Source organism: Myotis davidii, unplaced genomic scaffold (assembly GCF_000327345.1).
Source record: "Myotis davidii unplaced genomic scaffold, ASM32734v1 scaffold955, whole genome shotgun sequence".
Taxonomy (NCBI): Eukaryota; Metazoa; Chordata; class Mammalia; order Chiroptera; family Vespertilionidae; genus Myotis; species Myotis davidii.
Window position 1 is genome coordinate 241,954 of NW_006287066.1, and position 7,905 is coordinate 249,858.

General features: G+C 46.7%; 2 long non-coding RNA genes across 2 annotated transcripts in view; both read right to left on the reverse strand.

Moving 5' to 3' along the window:
• LOC107182324 overlaps positions 1-3,824 on the reverse strand; it is a 4,246-nt gene extending 422 nt beyond the window's left edge. The window contains exons 1-2 of the long non-coding RNA XR_001513050.1: positions 3,813-3,824; positions 1,023-1,025 (exon numbers count right to left, since the gene is read on the reverse strand). This is a non-coding gene — a long non-coding RNA (uncharacterized LOC107182324). The remainder of the gene's footprint in view (positions 1-1,022; positions 1,026-3,812) is intronic.
• LOC107182323 overlaps positions 1-4,259 on the reverse strand; it is a 5,748-nt gene extending 1,489 nt beyond the window's left edge. Inside the window, exon 1 of the long non-coding RNA XR_001513049.1 lies at positions 4,201-4,259. This is a non-coding gene — a long non-coding RNA (uncharacterized LOC107182323). The remainder of the gene's footprint in view (positions 1-4,200) is intronic.
• Positions 4,260-7,905: the final 3,646 nt, after the last annotated feature.

The following is a 7,905-nucleotide window of genomic DNA, read 5'->3' on the forward strand; positions in this document are numbered from 1 at the left end:
TCCACTGAGCCAAACCGGTTTCGGCCTGCCTCCTTCTCTTAGACAGATAGGCCACAGGTCTCTTCCAAGGACCTAGAGTCTAGGTGAGAACCCCTTTGGCAATGCCCCTTACCTCACTCACTAGAGGTGGAAGGGCTTCCTGACGTCTGGCAAGGCTAGGGCAGGTGCTGAGACGAGAGCCTTCTTTCTCAAAGGCCCATTGCTCCACTTCGGTCCAGTTTAACGGCTGTGCCTCCCCAGCACTTGAGCACAGAGGGTCAGCAATCTCCGCGAATCCCCTAAAAATTCCCAAACCCGAGCTGGAGTGGCGGTGGCTTGCAATTTGGACTACTACAGGAGCTTGATGACTTGCTAACCCCGGGGGAGGGGGTTGTTTTCTGCCCAAACCATGGGAAAGAGATGTAATTTCTCCAAGTAAGCAGAGTCACCTTGGCCCTTTTCTGCAAGAGATATTCATCTGAGAGTGCTCAGTCCCCCTCGAAGGATATGGTGGCTTGTAGTTTCTGTAAGAGATCACGTCCAAGTAAGGGGTATGGGCAAACTGGCATGACCAGAAATGAATGTGTTACCGTGTTCTTTCCAAGGTCCACAATCCTCTTTGATGTCAAAGGAAAAAGGCAGTTTGTCCAGTGGCTCCCTGGACCAATGTCTTAGATGTTATGGGTCCCGTTGGCTCTGTCAAGACTGAATAGGCTGCTCCAGAATACACCAGGAAACTAACTGGGGGTCCTATTTATAAAAATTATTATTCTGGGCTCTAAGGGGTTCAAGGAAAAGGAGTCCTGGCCCTATTCGTCCCCTTCCCTGAGTGTAATTCCTTCAGAGCCTGGGTTTTCCCTCAGCCTTCTGCTTTCCTTTGTTAACCTACCAGGATATTCTCTCTTCCAGAATTTCTCTCTGCCCCTACTTCCTACAATAGGCATACTAATTCCTTCCTAGTTTGCTGCCGGCCTTTTCTTTCCCTTTTTCCATTCCCCTTCTCCTTTTGTCTTGGTGCCCGTTTCTCTTAATGCAGCTACCACTGCCTTAGTCATTCTCTTGTCCTGCTTGGCCTCCAGTGTGTCCCTATTGTTAAAGACTTTCTGGGCTACCTCTACCAGCTGTGACTGATTCATTCCTTCAAATCCTTCGAATTTTTGGAGTTTCTTTTTCTAACTGCTTGCTGCCTTCACAGAGTGAAAAGTGTCCAAGGAGGCCAAGGAGGCCTTGTCCCCTGGGGTTCTTGGGTCTTATTGTGGTGCAGGGAGGCACAAGGAGGCACAGGGAAATTTCCCTCCTCACCACCTACTCAAAATAACCCCTCGGGGGCTGAGAGGTAATTACAACCAGGTGAGCAGAGGGCCAGAGGGCTCGGGAGATGGGAGCCGGATAGGCACGCAGGTCCCCAGGTGACAGTGAAGGTGCTCCCACCATAGGGGAAAGGCATTTTCGTTACAAAGCGCTCCTGTGGCAGTGAGTTGGGTACCAGGCTCCTGCCATCGTACCAGTCCCCTGTGACAGAGCAGCAATCAGGCCTCTCCCAAGAGAGTGCACTGGAAGGGGTTATCAGCCCCTCCTCTGCTAGCAGCAACAGGTACTGAACCCTTTCAGTACATTTGACCAGCTTCATTCCCACCCACCTTTACAGATTCCAGGGCCCATTGTCTTCCTTTAACCAGCAAGCCAAATGATACTGGCCTGTATTATTTCCCATTGTGAGTTAGAGGAGGACAATTCCTGTGGAGGAAAATGACTCTTAGTCGGCTTGGAAAAGAAGGCAGAGGATGACAAGGTGTGCAGGGAAATTTTACTAAAAGCCTGGAGGGTCTCCTGAAAGATCCTCAATTCAGTACAGGCAGGGGGAAGGGCCCAAAAATTCTCTCTGCCCTGAGGAATGTCCTAATCAGGCAAGAAAAGCCACAAATACCTTTAGATCTACTCTAGAATTACAAAATTTTCAACCCAACACAGAAATATCACAGAGAAAATCAAAGTCCCTAGTACACAAACATAGACAGAAATTTTTACTAGTTAGGCAGGCCGATTCCACCTCTGCCAGCGAGCAAGCGCCCTTGGGAAAAGAACACAGTGGCCGCTCAGGGCGTTTTGCTATCGGTCAGAGCACTCAGCCTTAAATCACACATTTTTTTTTCTTGCAGACTTCCACACTTACATGAACAAATAATTATACCTAAGTGGACATATAAACATCAAATAAACCTCCACACTTACATGAACAAATAATTATACCTAAGTAGACATACAAACATCAAATAAACATCCACACTTACACCCTTTCAGTGAACAAGTACTTTTACAGTCTTGGGATCTTGAGCAGATAACAGGAACACTGCCCAAGTCCCCTGATGGGGGCCTGACAGGAACAGATGTGGGGGCCTTTGGCTGGGGGGTTTAAAGTCTCCATTCTTCCTTCCTCGGCACTGCTAAGAACAGGATCATTGGGGAGGTCTCTTCACCTAGGCAAGGCTGTGTGCTGAGCCATCTGGGGCAAAAGTGGTTTCTGCTTCCATTTTGGCTAAAAGGTCTCTGCCCATTAGAGGGACCATGCCAACTGGAAGATACAGGAATTCATGAACCACCTGATGGCCGCCTAACTGACATCGGCGGGGGCGGCAGAACAGTCTGCAGCTGTGGTCCCAGTAGGTCCAATAATGGTGACTTCCTGTCCTGAAAGGGGAGCTACCTTCTGAGTAACTACCAAGTACTCTGCCCCTGTATCAACCATAAAGTTCACAGTCTGGCCCCCGATTTTCATTTCGACCATCGGCTCCTGGGGGCCCAGTTGGAAAGAGCCCAGTCTGTCCTAATCAGAGTCAGCTGTTGCCAGTCGGAGGCGGTCTGCCTCAGGCGGCTCTGGCCAATAGCGGCTGGGTGGTTTGGATGGCCTTGCCAGCTTCTTCTGGTCTGCTCCTGCCCTGCCTGCCTCTTCACTCCTGCTACTAAACCTTACTCTGTCCCTTCTTACACACGCAGAACCAGATCCAAGGCAGCAAGGTTTTGAGCAATTTTAAAATTCCTTAACATACGTTCTAAGACAGTCGAGTTAGAGGAGGAGCTATTACTCATGTTGCAGGGAGGGACCGGGTTGCCTCCTCCTTAAGAAATACCTGAACAAAAGAACTAATGAAAACAAGGCTTATTTTCTAACTTCATTTGTCCTTGGGTGTGGACAGCAAATGACACTAATCAGATTGACATAAACTATTTAACCTTTGTTTAGGGAGGCAAATGCAAAGCATTTACTCCCAAGTGTCCTTGGTTTAGGGAAGATAGGATTTCTGCACAGTTTCCCTATTTTACTTGTCCCAGCTCACTGGCTTATCATCCATTCAACTTTCTTTCAACATTTCTCTTTTCCTTCTCATCACGTATACAATCTTCACAAATTTCACACTTTCAAATTAGCCTTCAAACCTTCTTTCTATGTCCTTCAAAAATGCATAACCATGCCTCAGACCTTCCATTAAGTATTTCTCTTTACCTTCCTCCATCATACCAAAGGCATACTTTCCAGTTAGTTAGAACTCTTAGCCTTAACTTTTAGGTGACATGTAAATAGTTAACATTCCTCAGATTAGCAATACATTCATATTTTTTAAGAGACACAAACAGAAATTTCACTAGCTAAACAATTTTAAACAACAAAGACATATTTAAACAATAAAGACAGATAACACTCCCCATTAAAAACTTTGAATCACCACAAAAACTCAGATGTTTAGAAGGTTTTTTAAGAAAACAAAACAAAACGGAAACAAACCTAAAAACACTTTTACACTGGCGCATGCCACATTTACACCACAAATACCAACAAATCAGTTTCAATTGTGCAGAGATACAGAACAAGTCCCTGAACAGAGGCAGTAGAAAACTGCCTAGGAACGCTTCTCTTAGTTTTGACTTCCCTCTGGAAGTCCCAGAGACGGTGAATACCGTCTAGAAGCCATTCCTCCAGATACAGGACAAGTCCCTTAGAGATCCTTGACAACCTACATCAGTAATCCATTCACACAATCCCTGACCCATTTTGACAAGACAAAGACAACAAAGAGCAAAGACAAAACAAACCAGACAAATGCAACCTAAGGTTGTCCAGACCAGGACCCCCAGACGCCGCTGCGTCGGGCAGTCAGATTCCGAGGTTCCACTGCGTCCAGCCTTCTTTTGAGTCCACCACCAGTGACCGGTCCCAGAATTCACCTCTAGAGGTTTTTCAGGTGACTCCGATGAATTTTTTAGGGACGGGCCAACGTCCCCTGTCCGCTAGCTGGATCGGAAGGGGAGTTCTCTGGGGCCCTGGGACTTCTCAGGGTGTGTACCCGAGAGACCCCTCAGTCTCCACAAAGGGTTCAGGGGAGGTTCAACCTCCCTTTGCATCCGAAAAAGCACCCCTAAGGGCCTGCATCTCGCTGGGGGGCCTCCAAATGTTGTAATGTGCCCCACGAATCACAGAAGGGCGCCTCAAGAAGTGGAATTAAAGAGTCACATTTATTGCAATCCGGGACTATGAGATGAGATGCCGAATCAAATCTCATAGTCCCGGATTGCAATAAATGTGACTCTTTAATTCCACTTCTTGAGGCGCCCTTCTGTGATTCGCGGGGCACATTATAACAAAATGATAAAAGAAATACAAGGAAAGCAGCAAGTCTATATTATATTAGACTTAAACAACACTGTCAATGAACATGACCTGACTGACATTTTATAAAAGACTCCACCCAGTATCAGCAAAGTACACATTCTCTTCAAGTGTACACACAGTACATATCAAGACAGACCAAATTCTGAGCCATAAAGCAAGTCTTAGTAAATTTAAAAGTATGTTCCCTGAGCACAAATTTAATTAGAAATTAATAACAGAAAGTTCTCTGAAAAAAAATCCCCAATATTTTAAATTTTAAAAATCCACTTGGGGCCCTAACTGGTTTGGCTCAGCGGATAGAGCGTCGGCCTGCGGACTCAAGGGTCCCAGGTTCGATTCCGGTCAAGGGCATGTACCTTGGTTGCGGGCACATCCCCAGTAGGGGGCGTGCAAGAGGCAGCTAATCGATGTTTCTCTCTCATCAATGTTTCTAACTCTCTACCCCTCTCCCCTCCTCTCTGTAAAAAATCAATAAAATATATTTTTAAAAAATCCACTTGGGGATCCAAGATAGCGACCGGCAAGAAAGAAGGGAGGAAGAGTGTGTGAGAGAGTGAGGGGGCAATAGAGGAGTGTGTGGACGTGTGTGGTGTGTGTGTGTATGAGCTAGGGACAATTTGATTCTGCAGGTCTTCCAAGGGGCTGCCAAACCAGGCAGTCTTAGATGGCGGAGCCCTGCCCCAGTGCGGACAAACCCTGCTGCCACCACAAACACTCCAGGGAGGACACCGCCGGCACAGAGACCACGCCATCTTGAAGAACAGAACTGCTTGAGACTAGGATCCTAGCCTTGCCACTACCCAATCTGGTCTCAGTCGCAAACCAGGACCCTATAGCCACTTGGGTAAAAGACCTGCGACCACAGCTACAGACCCATGGACACCAAGACCCCAGGCACCCGGCCACGATTTCTGTGAGTCACAGAGCTAATCCCCCTCCCCGCCCACCCCGTGGCAGTGGCATAAGAACAGCCAGACCCTCTCCGAAATAACAGGCCTCCTGTTCACACACAGCAGCGGTGGCTCTACCTGAATTTGAGCCTGGGTGTGTGGACACAGGAAGTTTGTTTCCCGCGACCAGACCCCGAGCCCACACAGGGAGGCTGCACAAATTTGAGCCTGGGTGTGCAAACTCAGGGAGCTTGTCTCCCGTGACCAGACACCATGGCCACGCAGGGAGGCTTTGCTGAATTTGAGCCTGGGTGTGCAAACTTGGGGAGCTGAATTTAAGCCTGGGTGTGCAAACTTGGGGAGCTGAATTTGAGCCTGAGCGTGCGAACTCAGGGAGTTTGTTTCCCATGACCAGATCCCGTGCCCACACTGGAAGGCTGCGCTGAATTTGAGCCTGGGTGCACAAACACAGGGAGTTTGTTTCCCACAGTGAACACCCGCGTGACGAGAACCCACGCCCACACAGGGTGGCAGTGCCACCTTTGATTCAGGGCAAGTGCACACAGAAGGCTGTGGACCTCCTGCCAACACAGTGCAACTGTGAAACCCGGCCCCCCCCAAGCAGACCGGGGACCCTGATTCTCCACGTGAGAGGCAGCACTGAGCATCAGTGACTTCAATCTGTTTCTCTTTGTGTGCACCTGGGATCTCTGATTCCTAGTGCATTCATACTAAGAGCAGTGACTCCAATTCTTGGTGCATGCACAAACAGGAACCCTGATTCTTGGCGCAAGGCTGCACCAAGCAACAGAGACTCTGAGACTCAAATCTCGACACGGACACAGGAGGTCTCTGACCCCTGACATACGCTAGGGGACTGTGATTTTTTGGCACACACCAGCGAGGTCTCTGTTTTAGCGCAGCTCAAGCAAAGTCCCTGATTCTAGATGCATACACGATGCCACACTAAGCGCATGTGACTCTGATCCTGGGTGAGCGTGGCTCCCACCAATCCACAGCAGCCATACGTTGTGGTGTTGGAGCTCCTCAGTGACACTGGGGGGTGCGAAGCTCCCAATGCACATGGCGCAGGCCCCTTCAACTTGACATTTGAAAATTCTGGTGATAGTAAGAATGGGGAGACAACAAAACAATCCCCAGAGGAAAGAAAATGAGAATTGACCAAGAAAGGAACTAAGTGAAAAGGAAGCATGCAAACAGAAAAAGAATTCAGAGTAATGGTCATACAATTCATACACCGGATGGATGAGAAAAATCAACAACCTATGCAAAAATCAGAAAGAAATGAAAAGTGATATGCTGTCTACAGGAGACCCACCTCAGAACAAAGTATTCACACAGACTTATGGCAAAGGAGTGGAAAAAGGTTTTTCAGGCAAATGGAAATGAAAAAAAAAAAAGCTGGGGTAGCAATACTTATATCTGACAAAATAGACCTCAAAGGGAAGACTATAACAAGAGACCAGCAAGGTCACTTCATAATTCTAAAGGGATCAATACAACAGGAGGATATAACTCTGCTAAACATTAATGTACCCAATGCAGGAGCACACAAATACATAAAAAAACTTCTGGAAGATATCAGGGGTTAGATTGACAGCAACACAGGCATAGTAGGCGACTTTAATACCCCATTAACATCACTGGATAAATCCTCTAAACAAAAAATTAGCAAAGAAACATCAATACCAAATGACTCACTAGATCAGATGGACTAAATCGGCATCTTTAGAACATTCCACCCCAAAATTACAGAAACAGTAGACTAGAAGAAAAAGAGGACCAAATTACTGAGTTAGAAGATAAGATAGAGAGACAAGCCCAATCTAAACACTAACTAGAGAAAAATATTAAAAGCAGGAGGAGAGCCTAAGGGAGCTTTGGGACAATGCAAAACGAAGTAATATATGTATAATAGGGCTGCCAGAAGGCCAAGAAGAGCAGCAAGGATTAGAAAATCTATTTGAAGAAATAATGACAGAAAACGTCCCTGATATGGGGATGAAAAAAGTTACACATGTAGAGAGTCCCAAGCAAGATGAATCTCAAAAGACCCACACCAAGACCATCATAATTACAATGGCAAATGTTAAAGACAAAGAGAGAATCTTAAAGGCTGAGAGAGAGATACCTACAAAGGATCCCCTCTCAGATTATCAAATGATTTCTCAAGAGAAACACATAAAGCTAGAAGGAAGTGGAAGGAGATATACAAAGTGATGCAAAGCAAAGGACTGAATCCAAGAATACTATATCCAGCAAGACTATCAATCAAAATTGATGGGGAAATCAGGAGCTTCGCAGAAAAAAAAAAGGCTAAGGGAGTTTATCACTACCAAGCCAGCAATG